The sequence below is a fragment of the Sturnira hondurensis genome, unplaced genomic scaffold (genome assembly GCF_014824575.4).
Source record: "Sturnira hondurensis isolate 20B ecotype Veracruz unplaced genomic scaffold, ASM1482457v3 Scaffold0015509, whole genome shotgun sequence".
NCBI classification, from domain to species: Eukaryota; Metazoa; Chordata; class Mammalia; order Chiroptera; family Phyllostomidae; genus Sturnira; species Sturnira hondurensis.
The window spans coordinates 9,744,870-9,759,806 of NW_028088140.1; the positions used below are offsets into that span (position 1 = coordinate 9,744,870).

At 46.6% G+C, this 14,937-nt stretch overlaps 1 long non-coding RNA gene across 2 annotated transcripts; it reads left to right on the forward strand.

The window, feature by feature from the left end:
- Positions 1 to 653: 653 nt before the first annotated feature.
- LOC118999972 (uncharacterized) lies at positions 654 to 12,872 on the forward strand. Of its 2 annotated transcripts, XR_005069206.1 has the most exons (6): positions 654 to 1,019; positions 1,843 to 2,518; positions 3,054 to 3,167; positions 6,038 to 6,154; positions 11,598 to 11,723; positions 12,743 to 12,872. It is a non-coding gene; the product is annotated as an uncharacterized LOC118999972 (long non-coding RNA). The 2 variants fall into 2 exon arrangements; XR_005069207.1 differs by lacking the exons at positions 654 to 1,019; positions 1,843 to 2,518; positions 3,054 to 3,167; positions 6,038 to 6,154 and adding an exon at positions 10,829 to 10,897.
- The last annotated feature ends 2,065 nt before the right edge of the window (positions 12,873 to 14,937 follow it).

Here is a 14,937-nt window from a genome sequence, read left to right on the forward strand (position 1 = left end):
GAGAGGGAAGGAAGTGGGGAGAGAGGGAGGGAGGGAGGGAGGCAGACATGGAGGGTGATGAGAGAGAAAAGAGAGAGAAAATGAATGTAAATGGGTATGGGTGCTCTGTATACAGGCTCAAATGCCCCTCCAGGAATAAAATACAAGGTCATGGGGTTGGAAAACTTACAACTGGGATTGATTTGAGGCTTGGCATCGACGTTCTTGCCACATCTCCTGCCAGGTACCCTTGCCCAAACTGATCACTTTGGCATGTTACCCCAGCAACATCTTGGCCATTGTGCCCTGAATAAGGCAGCCATGGAAAAGGCTCTGAAGTTCTCCCTGGGTGAGGTTCCCAACCTCAGCATCTTTCACCTCATGCATAAGTCCAAGAGCAGCACCACTTGGGGACAGGTGCTTGCTGTGGAAATTCAGACTGTTGTGAGCATGGAGTGCTGGGGTGGGAGGCTGGCTGAGACATCACAGGGGTGGTGGATGCATGGGAAAGGGTCCAGATTTTAGGGGGAGGCTGCAGGTCCCAAGCCTGGGCCATGATGGAAGGAGTAAGGCAAAGGGTTAAGGCAATAACTTAAGGGCCTTTTGGCTGTATGGATGAAAGGGCACACCTCTGAAAGACACAGTTCCTTCTTGCCTTTTCTTCTCATTTTTAAACACTGGAGTCGAGATGTGTGAACATTGTTAATCACAAAGTAATGAATAGGCAGACATTCTTGACCCTTAGTTCTTCCTTTGCCCCCAGTCTGAGCCATACTCTGGGCTCATCTCATCTCTGACCTCTAGTCCCACAGAGAGTCAGGGGTGGAGTTCAGGTGTCTGATCAGCACATTACTTGGTGTGTGTATGGTTTGTATGTATTTCATAGGCCAAAATGTAATGCTTTGTTTTTAGGCTGAGTCAAAATGCCACAAGCCCCCATGGCGCTGACACTGAGGTTCCCTATCCACTTTGCTCTTCCTCCTCCTCTGAAGCATTGATGTGGAGCCTGCCAGTGGAGTCTGGAGGCTGAGCATCCTGGAGTGAGTACTGACTCTGTTATTTTCTTTTATCCTCTCTTTATCTTAGCCACCTAGGTCATCTTACCCCAGAGACTCCTTACTCAATGTGTGGTAAGTGATACCAGGATGAACACTACATCACCATCCATCCATTCTTCCATCTAGCCATCCATTCACCCATCCATTCATCTGTCTATACACTCATTCCACAAAGAGTTGGATACTACTCTATTTCAGGCATTATGCTAGACGTGGACCTAGGATCATGGCAGCCAATGTCCTTGGAGGAGGGAACTGAGATCATATTGGTGGGGTCTGGAGGTGGGGAAGAAGTAGGGGATGAGAAAGGCCCAGGCTTTCTCTTACGTGGCCTTATTGTGAGCTACTGTCTGTTTGACCTCAGACAAGTCTATATGCCTTTCTGGATCTCTGTTTTGAGTTTCTCTGTTTGCCCAGACATTATGTGCTAGACAGTTTGACATGGAGACATCACTCCAAGTGTTCAAAGTGTCTAGCACATAGAGTAATAAAGGTAGCCCTACCTTTGAGCTGTACAGTCTTAGTGGGAAGACAAGCCTTGAATAACCATCTATAATCCAGTGTGATCAGTGTTCTAATAGATGAATACACAGGGTACAATGGGATCTTCAAAGGACAATGAGCTGATATGGGGTCCAGAAGTCAGGAAGGCATCACAGAAGAGGTGATGTTTAAAAAGCATCTTGGAGGATATAGGGTTCAACAGGTGGAAAAGAAAGCTCCAGCTCCATCATTCTGTTGGTTTGTTCTAATTTTCTTCCTTCTCTTCCCTACGATTCTTTTTCCTGCTTGCTTTTCTTCTCAGCTGTTTTCCGAGAAGCCTTACAGGGTAAAGGAGCTGGGTGCAAGCCCTCTAAGGCTACTTCATGCCCTGTACCCCATTATCCACTCCAATGTGGACCAGCTGTGGAATCAGGTGGTCCCACAGATGTTGAAGATACTGGAAGGCAAGGGATTGCTGAGGAGCAGGGAGGAATGCAGCTGGGACTTTGGTCAGACTCCAGAAGAGGGGGAGTCTCAAGGTGCAGGAAGGACCTTGCTTGGGATGAGGGACACTGGGATCAGCCTCTCTGTCTCGCTGAGATGCTGTTGAATGGGTCTGCTTATTTGGGTGATGCTGGGCACTGAGCAGATATGCAGTCCAGCGTTCTGTGTCTCCAGAGTTCCCAGAATGACTCTTGCCCCTTCTTATGGGCAGTGGATCAAGGAAGAGTGTGGGTTTTGGAAATGAACAGACCAGTTTTGTTTTCTTTCTCTGACACTGGCCAGCTGTGTCTGTTTGACCTTTGCAAAGTCATTCATGTTTGGGAGTCCTGTGAAGTGGGAGAGCAGTTATCCTGTAGGCTCAGTGCTGCATGGTCTTCAAGTGTTTTTCCCCCTGGCTGGGGCTTTATGGTTGGCCGGATCCCATGCTTTTTCCTGTGTTGGATCACTCTGAGGAGACCCTGAATCAGAAGGAATGGGAGGACAGGCTGCTCCAGGTAAGCAGTCCCCAAGAGGTACCTCCTACCACGCTTGCCTCCTTTTCCCTCTTCAGGATCTGAGGAAGGAGAGCCACAGGCCCCTTAGAGATGTAGGCTCAGAGAAGCTCTTTCTGTGGTCCCTTGCCTCCTGGCCCCTGCCTCAGTGCCTGACTCTGTCCTAATCCTCGACTCACCTTCCACACCCTCAAGTAAAGGGCCCTAGCTGTGTGTCCTTGGGCCAGTTACTTAGGCTTTGCATGCCTCAGGTTCTTCATCTGTAAAACGCAAATTCCTCTCATCCTCCAGAATTAATTAGGATGACATCGGAGCGGGCCTTGTAAATTGCAAAAGGCCTCACACATGGGACTGGCGTTACCATCATTGTCAAATGTTATCATTCTCCAGTCCTGATGGGCCCCACCATGTAGTTCACCCCTTTTTCCACATGTACAGACCATGACCCCTGTCTCTTGCTTTCTCTTGACCCCAATTCTGTGGGGCAGAGAAGCTCTGCCACTGTAATTTGTGGTCCTTGTCCCTTCCTCTCCCTCAGTTTTTAAGTCGGTCATTAGTGGCCATCAATGATGACAACTGGCTGCAGCAGCTCACCAGACTCGTCTTGAAGATGACAACTTCCTTCAGTGAGGATGGAGACAGAGATGAGAAGGTGTGTTTGGGTATGTGGTGGGTGCAAGGGAGGAGGTTGGGGTGGAGGCTGCTGGTGGAGGAGCCTGGTGGTCACACAGGGGGCTGTAGAAAGGTGTCTGGAGCACAGGCTGTGGGGGAAGAGCAATCTGGTGTTCTTGTGTCCTGGGAATTGAGGGGTGGAGAGGACCAGGAGCTGATGGTCCCACTGGCACTTCAGACACATCAAAGTGCCTTGTATTTGCTTAGTGTCTGAGGCTTTTTTAAGAGCTTAGCCCTCTGATGTCTTCATTGCCCCTCCAGGTTTTCTGTAACAGAACAGATGTGGTACTTGGGTGCAGCGGAAAGATTTGTGATTTTAGAGTCAGGTTTATTCAAATTAATCTGAGTAATATGGAGGGCACACCATAGACCAGGGACTGTGCTTTGTGTTGGGGATACAGAGCTGAGGAAGAAGTAGAGGCTCCCTTGCTCAGAGAGCACAAGGTCTGTGGTGGCGAAGGCCTGGGATCCTGCCCTGGCTTTTCCATGTGCTCCTGAATTAGCATACATGAGATTTCAGTGGCCTCATTTGGGAATCAGCAAAAGTAGTTCCTGTATCACAGGAGAGTGAACAAGGGAAGCTGTGAAGGTGCTTTATTAACTCAAAAGCCTAACAACCTGGTAGCTGTCATCACCCCTGCATTGCAGATGAAGAAACACAATCCAAGAAAGAGTTAGAGTCTCAAGCAAATTGCTGGTAATGCCAGCACCTGAATCCAGGTCTCCTGATTTTGATCCTTGTGTTTCCGTCATTGAGCAACACTGTTTTGGGCTCTAGGGGGGTTCCAGGAAACAAGCTTTATTTCCAAGGCTATTTGATCTCTAAGTATTAACAAATATTTATGTTTCTATGACAGCGGCTAGAGGGGAGGGGAAAGGAGAGCAATGGTAGAAAGAAAGGGAAGGGACTAGTCAAAGCACATGTATGAGTGACCCATGGATATGGACAATGGTGTGGGGACTGACCGTGGGAGCAAAGGGTAAGCTCAGCAGAGGGGGGCAAAGGGGGAACATTTGGGACAACTGTAATAGAATAAACAAGAATAAAATAAAGATATTCGGTGGTTTTCAATCCTTCAAGCTCCTGTTCAGTTTACACTGGGACATAGGAAGTAATTTAACTGGGGGGTAAACACTGTGGGGTCCCCTGTTGTCAGTGTAATTGGAATGTGCAAATGTCTAAGTTAAAGTTTGTTTTGATAACTCAGGAAAACCACCAAACAAATATTTATGAAGTATCTAGTGTATGCGCATCTTCGTGGTTGGTAGGGATACAAAACGAACCAAGCAGGAATTCTGATAATATGAAGTTATTAACATGTGTACTAAATACCTGCAGCAGAGCAGACACAGGACCAGGCACAGGGTCTTCATATGTAAAAGACCAGACCCTGCCTGCCTTCAGGGAACCACTGCCTGCTTGAGTGAATGGACGAGGAAACGGGCAGTCATTCTAAGTGTTGTGTTGGGTGGGAAAATGCACTGTGTGCTTGGGAGCACAGGGGAGGCCTGTGGGGGCTGGACAGGGACACTTTCTCAGAGCAGTCCACTGTGTAGGTTTGCTCAAGAAGGTTGTGATTTTAGCACTAAAAGTTTGGCATCTGGGGGAACTGCCTTGGTCCTAAGCAAACTAGGAAGGTGAGTCTCCTGCAGAGGAGTGAGTATGTCTGGGTAGATCAGTAGTGATTTGCCAGCTGCACAGAAAAGTAGGTGCCTTAGGTCAGGTGAGGATTCTTATCAAATGATTTATCAAGGAAGTAGAGGGGGGAGGAGTGGCTAAGCAACGCTGTGGCCTGACCCCCTGGGAGCTCTGGATAGACACTGCCCTGCAGAGTCTCTCCTGCCTGGAGACAAGAGAGGGGCTTTTGTAGCCGGCCCCCCACTTTCCTCTGTTACTGGCTCCAGGTTTCCAAGGTTGGTTGGTCAGGGAAGGGACAGGAGACAGAACAATGTAGTAAGCAACGAAGCAATGTAACTCCCAGGACCCCAGGGCAGGGAGGTCGCCCCTCCCACGCCCCTCACCTTAGGGCAGGTCTCTCCCTGAAGGCTGCAGGTTGTAGCTATTCACAGAAGTGCCTGCAGCCAGTTGAAGGGAAGGAACCCTAGGGTCTGCAGGACACACCATGAGCATCCACCAGAGGGGGAAAGATGCCCATGGAGGGGCTGTTTGGGAGTGCATTGAGATACTGCACAGCTGTAGGTCCTGTTTGCTTGCTGTTTCTGGCACTGTTAGCACTGGGGGCAGAGCAGTGAATCCGATAGACACTACTCCTGAGCCTCATACTCACCTGAGACATGGTGAGCTGAATGGGGGTCAGGGAAGGCTCACTGAAGTGAGATCCTACAGATGGGAATGAGACATTTTGAAGAGCCCAGGGAAGAAGGTTCTAGACAGAGAAATAAGAAGTGCAGAGACCCTGATGTCAGGAGTACGTGAGTATACAATGACTGGTATTGCAAGGTTGGCTGGGCAAGGTGCAGTAAGCAAGGACAAAGCCATTAAAATTCAGAGGAGGGACTACCTAAGAGTACCTTTCCAATTATGCAATTTTGATTTTAAAATTATGCAAATTTAAGGAACTGTCTTTTACTTCCTAGGTGGAAATGGGAAGTATGTGCTGGAGGGACGGTTTGTGAAGGATGATCCTTAAGATGCTGAGAAATTAGGAATGCAGCTTTCTTTTCTCTTTCATCCCTGCTCCATAGAATTGCTGCCTCATCCAGATGCCTCATAGGGCAAGAGGGCCCGGTGGAGGATGGGGCTGTGGGTGAAGGTGTTGGCTAGTGTTGGGAATACCTGCCTTAACCTTATTCCAAGCTATGCATGGCCCTGTCCCGTACCTCTCCTAGGCTTTCCTGTATAAATTCTTTGGCTTCTCCTTGTGGACTTCAAGAAATGAGCAAGTGATCAAGATGATGCTCTCTACCATGCTCCAAACTTCCCATGAGGAGCTGTAGGAGAGGGAAGTGAGACAGAGTGCACTGGAAAAGGGGGAGCACTTTTAGTTTGAGAGGCAGGCTGGCAAGGTGGCTAGAGGAGACCACCTGGGTTGGAATCCCAGCCCTGTCACCATTAGCTGTGTGCCCTTGAGCACGTTACTGAACCTCTCTGTGCCTCAGCATCCTCCTCTATAAGATAGGGCTATGGTACCTATAGAATAGTTCCTTAAAAGGCTTTTTTTTTTAATTTGAAATCATTTTATACTTAAAGAAAAGTTGCAAAAACAAAAACCAAAGGAATCCTGTTTATTCTTTTTCAATATTTTAACTTTTAATATATTTTACTGATTATGCCATTACAGTTGTCCTACTCCCCCCTTCATTCCTCTCCACCCTGCACACCCTCCCCCACCATCTCCCCCTTTCATTTATGTCCATGTGTCACAAGTTCTTTAGATTCTACATTTCCCATAGTATTCTTGCCCTCCCCCTGTCTAGTTTCTACCCACTGTCTATACTACTTATTCTCTCTACCTTCTCCCTCCTTCTCCTCCTCTCACTCCCCTGTTGCTAACCCTCCATGTGTTCTTCATTTCTATGGTTCCACTCCTGATCGAGCTGTCCTCTTGGTTTGCTTTTGTTTTAGGTGTGGTGGTTAATAACTGTGAGTTTGCTGTCCTTTCACTGTTCATATTTTTCATCTTCTTTTTCTTAGGTAAGTCTCTTTAACATTTCATATAATAAGGGCTTGGTGATGATGAACTCCTTGAACTTGACCTTATCTGAGAAGCACTTTATCTGCCCTTCCATTCTAAATGAAAGCTTTGCTGGATAGAGCAATCTTGGCTGTAGGTCTTTGGATTTCATGAGTTGGAATACTTCTTTCCAGCCCCTTCTTGCCTGTAAGGTCTCTTTTGAGAAATCAGCTGACAGTCTGATGGGTACTCCTTTGTAGGTGACTGTCTCCTTATCTCTTGCTGCTTCTAGAATTCTCTCCTTCATTTTAATCTTGGGTAATGTAATTATGATGTATGTGCCTTGGTGTGTTCCTCCTTGGGTCCAACTTCTTTGGGACTCTCTGAGCTTCCTGGGTTTCCTGGAAATCTATTTCCTTTGCCAGATTGGGGAAGTTCTCCTTTATTATTTTTTCAAATAAATTTTCCACTTGTGGCTGCTCCTCTTCCCCTTCTGGTACCCCTATAATTCAGATGTTGGTTGTTTAAAGATGTCCTGGAGGTTCCTGAGCTTCTCCTCATGGTTTTGAATTCTTGTTTCTTCATTCTTTTCTGTTTGGTCATTGTTTTCTTCCTTCTGGTCCACTCCCTTGATTTGAGTCCCAGTTTCCTTTCCATCACTATTGGTTTCCTGTGCATTTCCCTTCATTTCAATTAGTTTAGCCTTAATTTGTTCCTCTAATTTGTGTATAAAATCAACCAATTCTGTGAGTATCCTGATCACCAATGTTTTGAACTGTGCATCTGGAAGTTTGGCTATTTCTTGGTCACTTAGAATTATTGGCTCTGGGGCTTTGAGCTGTTCTTGAGCCATGTTTTGGTCTGTTTGCACCTGTTATGTATGAGGGGCAGAGCCTTAGATGTTCACTAGGGCCAGGGGACCCAGTCACTGGGTTGTGATGCTGTATGTGGGGGCGGAGTCAGAGAGGGAAAAAAATGGCCCTTTGCTCAGCTCTCTCTCAGATTTCTGTCCCCTCTGCAGCTTCCCACAAGCAAATTGGGCCCTTCTGGTGCTGGTTCCTGGGTGTGTGGGCTTGTGTACCCTCCAGGACCCCGTGGGTCTCTCCAACAAACTCTCTGTGATCCCGGGAGCCTCTCTCGGCACCTGGACCCCAAAAATCTTTTCAATTGGTGCTTTCAGGCTCTAATTCCCATTGCTGGGGCCCTAGCCTGAGAGGTCTGTCTCACTGTTCACTCCTTCACTTGGTTTATCTGCGTGCGAATGTGTGACAGAGGTCAGCCAGCTGCCCTGCGCCCTCACTGGGCCTACCCGTTTCCACCCCACACCTGAGATCTGCCAACCACCATTGCCGCCTATGCTCCTGAATGCTCCTGGGTTGGTCCCACCAGATGATCTTTCCTGCCCGACCCCACTCCTTCGCTGTCCACTCCGCTGCTGACTCTGCCCCTCTTACTGGTCTGGCTTAATGGTTCATTGTTGTTGGACTTTCGTATGGTTCAATTTTCTGTGTTGGCTGCATTTTTGTTACTAAAACTTTGTTGTTTTTAAACTTAGTTGTGCGAGGAGGCACAGTGTTTCCACCTATGCCTCCATCTTGGCTGGAAGTCGAACTTCTGTTTATTCTTCTCCCAAGAAATTCTCTCTGCAAAATCTTAATGTTTTCTAGTTTGCTTTATCATCTCCCATATAATTTATATAATTTATTTATTTATAAGTCACTATTATTGTATCTTCTGAACCTGAAATGGATGCTGCAGTCATGGTGCTCATTTACCCCTAAATACTTCAGTGTGAATTATCTAAAAACAAGGATATTCTCTTACATAATCACAGTACACTAACCAAAATCAGAAAATTAATGGTGCTTCAGCACTATTATCTTATTTATAGACCCGATTTGAAAATCACCAATTGTCCCAACAATGTGTTTTAGAACAAAAGAAAAACATTCTTTTCTGTGGACCAGAGTCTAAATCATAATCAAACACTATATTCAGTTGTCATTTCCTTTATTGTTCTTTAATCTGGAACAAGTTCCTCATGTTTATTTTTCATGACCTTGACATTTTAAAGATTTCATTTCTTTATTTTCAGGTAGAAAGAGGGTAAGGGAGGTAGAAAGCGAGGGAAAGGAACATCAACATGTGGGAAGAATATTGATTGGTTGCCTCTTCCATAAGTCCCAACTGGGGTCCAAACTCGCAACCCAGGCTTACACTCTGACGAGAATCAAATGTGGGATGTTTTGCCTTTTGGGACACACCCAACTCACAGAGCCACATCAGTTGCAGCCATTATCTTGACATTTTAAAAACATATAGACCATTAATTTTGCAGAATGTGCCTAGGTTTCGGTCTGTTTCATATTTCCTCATGATTAGATCCAAATTGTGCATTTTGGAGGAATCCCACAGAAGTGATGCGTGTTATAGGGTGGTTTTGAGGATAAAATGTAAAAAAGCACTAGGAAGAACATCTGGCACCCAAGCACTCTCCATGTGTCGATGAGTTGTGCATTGGTGTCCATACTCTGAGGTTTTCCCTTTCCAAGGCCCTTCCCCTTCCAGATTCTCAGAGCTCCCATCACCATCATGGGCAGCAGCAATGACTCTTCATGCCCAAGGTGCAAACAGTGTCAATGGGGAGATGACACGTACAGGAAGGAGATAGTTAACTACACAGAATGGCCTGCTAAAGGCTATGTGAACTGTCGCTGGGGCATAGTAGCCGTGTGGGCTGCCTGGGACTTGGGCTGGTTAAGGCCAGTTTCAAAGAAGGAGGGAGGCACTCATTCCCACTTGACATGACACTGTGAGTCAAGGCTCTGGATCAGGAGCTTTGGGGGTCCATTTAGAGAACAGTCAGGGGTCTAGCGGGACTGGAATGCAGAGTTCTTTGACAAGGAAGTAGAAGTGAACTCTGCTAGCACCTGGGGCAGACTGGATACAGAAGAGAAAGACAAGAGGGAGAGGACATTTAGGATGGTTCCTGGTTTTCTGGCATCTTGGTAGGAAAAGAAGAGTATCCTTCACTGAGACCAGGAACCCGAGACCAAAGGGGGAGGAAGATGATGCATTCAGTTTTCGACCAGCAGGGGTTGGGGGTGCCAGGTAGAGATGTCCAGTAGCCATGTAGATTTGGAACTCTGATCTGGGCTGGGTGTCTAGATTTGGGAAACATGTTTTCCCCCTCTGTGGAAGTGTCCCTCAGTGTATTAGTGTGAGGATCCATGAAATGACATGCATAAGGCTGGTGCATACTAAACACTAATATTCTGATGATGTCAGTTAGGATGATGATGATGATGATGATGACCAGGATGAGTGGAAACCATGGCTAAGGGGGATGTAGGAAGAGGGACAGAATAGAACAAACACCCTTCTTTTTAAAATTAATTTATTTTTATTGTATAATTTCACTACCATTTAGTCTTCTTATGCCCCCACCCCCACAATCACCACACTGTTGACCATGTCCATGAGTCCTTTTTTCCTTTTGTTCAATCCCTCCACCCCCTAAACACCCCCCTCCCCATAGCTGTTGGTCTTCTCTCTATGAGTCTGTTTCTATGTTGCCTGTTAGTTTAGTTTGTTCTTTAGATTCCACATATGTGTGAAATCACTTGGTATTTGTCTTTATCTGGTTTATTGCACTTAGCATAATGTTGTTGAGACCCATTAATACTGTTGCAAAGTGAGAAATTTTCCTTTTACAACTGTGTAGTATTCCATTGTGTAAATGTCCCATCATTGTTTTATCCACTCACCTACAGATGGACACTTGGGCTGCTTCTATATCTTAGTGATTGTCAATAATGCTGCAATGAACATATGGGTACTTATGTTCTATCAAATTAGTGTTTTGGGTTTCTTTGGATATATTCCCAGAAGTGGGATCACTATATCAAAAGGCAGATCCATTTTAAATTTTTTGAGGTATCTCCATACTGCTTTATGGAGATACCTCAAAATAATTAGCAAAATAATTGTAGAGCACAAGGAAGCTATCTTCATACATTTAGATGGCATCCTGGCCTTGGTCCTGCAACACTACCACAACTGCATTGTGGAGAAGGTACTTCCTGCTCACTCTGCTTCTCCAGCATTCTTTCTCTGCCATCTCTTTGCCTGCCCTTTCAGAAAAAACATCTGGCCTTGAATGGGAGTCAGGGGGTGGGGCTAGTACAGTTACTTCTCCCACATTTCAATCCTTTCACCTAATCCTGCTGGAGTCTCTAACTGGCCAAGTAGGGACCACAGGAATTGAGTCTGTTAAAAATTGTCTCCTTCCGTGGTAGCATGCTACATAACATGCCTTTGGGCCCTGCACTTCCTTCTCTGATGAAGGAATGAGTAAAGCTTAAATCCCCTGATAGTCATAGGAGGAGGTGAAGGAGCCTCATACTATTTTTTGTCTTTGCTGTTTGTCCACAGCGTGGGTCCCCAGGACTAGAGATGAATCCCTTTCCATTCCCAGCTAAACATAGTTCAGAACGTATCCATGAGAAAGACAGTATCTTGAGAGACAAGGAAGCTAGATCTATCCTAATAGAGGAGTTCTATCAGGGGGACTAAGGAAGGGGGTTGGTGAATGGGCTGGCTCCATCCCCAATAGACATGTCCTGGGCTACCCTCACAGGGAAGATGTAGAGTGTCAGCCTGAGGAAGGCTATAGAGGGCTTAGCTCCTCATCCTCCAGACTTACTGTAGGTAGTGTGCCCTGGACCCAGGGTCATGCTCACCTCAGAGGTCTAAGGGATTCCTGGTTTATTCAGGATAAGAACCTGCAGCAGGATTACCTGGATGCCCTGACCATCCTGACACATGTCCTGAGCAGCCAGCAGCACTTGGCCTGTGGATTCAGTTTCCCCCAGAGGCTGTCATTAATAAACCTCATGGTGGTAAGTACCTCTCAGGAGGATGAAGGTGGAAAGCAGACAGGAGAAAGGAGGGGTCTTGTGGGAATCACTAGTAGCACTCCTAGGCTAGACCTGATGGTAGGAGTACAGATTCCCAGTGTCCTTTTCCTGCCTCAGCATTCCCTTTCCCATCCTCAAGGCAGGGGTGAATGCTGGGGGAAGGTGTGGTTGGAAGTTGGAGAGGTGTGCTGTCCTCAGAGTCTTTGGAAGTCCCTAGAAATTCTAGATTCCACCTTCTGATGAATACAGCCGGGAGCAGGGGGACACAGAGGCAGACAGGAAAAACATGTAAACATGTCTGACACCCTCATGTGTGTGTGTGTGTGTATGTGTGTGATGGGAACTAATCAGCAAGGAGCCATTGGACTCCATTTTCAGCCCCACTAGACAGAAGGCAATGAACATCATCAATAACTTCAGGTAACAACATGCCATCCACTCTGTCTTCTCTGCCCTGGTTCTATTTAAACTCTTTATTCCTTAGTCAATCCCCACCGCTTATTTCCTGCCTCTGCTTCTAGCGTAAGGGAGTAGTAGCAATTTACTGGACAATGTCTACCACTTTTTTGCCAGGATTTTTTGGATGGAATTTTCAAAGCACCTGGCAGAGGCAGCCTAGAGATAGGACTTGCTGTCACTCCTTCCCAGGCTTCCCTTTGCATTCAGGGCTGCCCCAACTAGGCACCTCCATCTCCGTCACTGATGCTCCTTCTCTGAAAACCTCTGGGGAACCAAAGAGTAATATATCCTCCCTAACTAGCAGTACCCTTTCCTGTGAGAGGCATGCCTCACCTCTTCCCCTTAGTTCCATTCTTTCCACCTTCCTGGCTCCTTTCACCTTTTCTTACTGTGTCCTCCCTTTCCTCTTATTACTCTTTCTTCTGATATCTTCTTCCTTGCTCCCACCCACCCCTCTGTCTTTAGCATCCCTTTCTTTACCTTCCTCAGCAGTTATTACCAACCACCATGGTCTAGTTATACTTCTTTCCCCTGTTTCGTAGGCTGCTGGGGCCCCTCTTAGAGGTAGAAGAAGGAGTAGAGCTACTCCAAATTGTGCTTCAAGAGTGTGTTCTGCCTGCCACCTGCAGATGTGTTGCAAAAGGGCACATCTAGTCCAGAGGAGGCCCAGGCCAATGTGGTAACTCTTTAATGTTTGTCTCTTTGGCTTTATTTTTTTATTTTTTATATTTTATTTTATTGATTATGATATTATACTTATCCTGATTTTACCCCTTGTCCCCTCCACGCAGCACCACCCACTCCCTCAGGCAGAGTTCACATCCATGGATCCTGTGAATAAGTTCTTTGGCCACTCCATTCCCTTCACTGTACTTTGCATCCCTTTGGCTATTCTGTAATGACCTATTTGTACTTCTTAATCCCCTCACCTCTTCACCCATGCCCCACACCCCTAACCCACCCCACAGCCATCAAAACAGTCTCTGTACCTATGATTGTACCTCTGTGCTACCTGGTTGCTTAGTTTCTTATTTAAATTCAATTGTTGATAGCACCTGAATTTGCTTGATTTTCTTCAAGATCAGTTGGTCTGTTCACCTTGGGCCTTCTTTTCATCAGATGTCTGGTGATCCTTCCTTTTCACTTCATATTTATTTATGTTTTGGAGGAAGGACTGGTCCATACAGAAAGGGCTGAAGTGGGAAGTTTCCTGTGGTTGGGTCCCCTTGGGGCTCTCCTCAGTGTAAATCTGGTTAGGGTGAGGAGGGTATTTTGACAGGATTTCCATGTGTATGGGGCAGATTGGGAATTCCAAGTGCCCAGCAAGAACAGGTCTACCCTGAGGTGGGTTTCTTTTGAGTCCTTTATTCCAGGGAAAGCTGCCTTTCTTTCTCTTTCCTCTTGCTTTTCAGTTTTAGTGGTCTGAATCTATGACAAATGTTGCTTTGGTTCTCCCAGCAGGCCTGCCTTTAGACGTGCAACTTGGCAGATTACCTACTCTATAAGGTTTTGGGCAAGGCCACTGAGTTCACTAAAGGGTGAGAGGGAGAAATCCACTCTCCTAGCTTTTGTGAGTCAGTTACCAGCCAACAGCCAGGTCTTTGGTCCTCTTTCCCCTGGAGCCAGCCACCTCTGAGTCAGGGCCCACACTTCGACCAGAGTCCCAGATGAACTCAGGTGGGGAGTGGGGATTGGAACAGCCACGGGTAGTAGCTATGTTGTCAGGGATCTCCCAGTCCACCAGGACAATTACCCAGCAGGCAGACATCTGTGCTCTGGTGAAAACAATGGAGAAGTCTATTGAAGTGAGTGACAGGCGAATAGCGCTTGGAATGTAGGGGGTGATTTTGGAGCAGGTTTTCTCAAGGAAGGCTTCCTAAAGAGCCAGAATACTGAGCAGGGTGTTTAGAAGGAGGGCTGGGCCTAAGAGCTTGGCAGTTGTTTGAGTCCCTTTTCCCCCCTCAAGATCTATTTAACGCGACCATGGGATCCTTGCAGAGGCTCACAGAGGCGGTTATTGCTGAGATGCCCTCACAGATGGAGGACTGCTTAGAGGTAAGTGGGGAGAAGCCCCTAGAAGTCAACATATTAGGTTCCTAGGGCTGCCGTAGTGAAGTACCACAATTGAAGGGCTCCACACAACTTGCTGTCACACTCGTAAAGGATAGAGGTCCAAAATCAAAGTGTCAGCAGAGTTGGTTTCTACTGGAGGCTCTGAAGAAAATCTGTTCCAGGTGTCTCTCCTAGCCTCCAGTGATTCCAAGCAACCTGTGGGGCATCTCTTGGTCTGGACACATATCATAGCAATCTCTGTCTCTGTTTATTTCCACAGGGCATTCTCCCCTCTGTGTGTGTGTTTGCATGTGTGTGTGTTTTCTCTTCTTAACAAGGACAGCAGTCATTGGGTCAGGACCCACCTGAACCCAGTATGAACTCATCTTAACTTGAATCAGCTATAAAGACCCTATTTCCAGACAAGGGCACATTCTGAGGTGCTGGGTGGACATAAATTTGAGGGGACACTACCAACTCAGTACAGTTGGAAACAGGTGAGGAGAATGGTCTAGGAATAAACTAAGAAGGAGAACTTCTGATGAAGGTGGGGTGCAGAGCTCTTAGGGAAAGATTAATAAGGGCTGGGATCCAAATAAAGTAGGTATTGCCTTTGGAGAAGAAAACGTTCTTCTTCATTTTTCCCCATCAACCATCACCCTGACCACCTCCTCTCTCAGTGCCC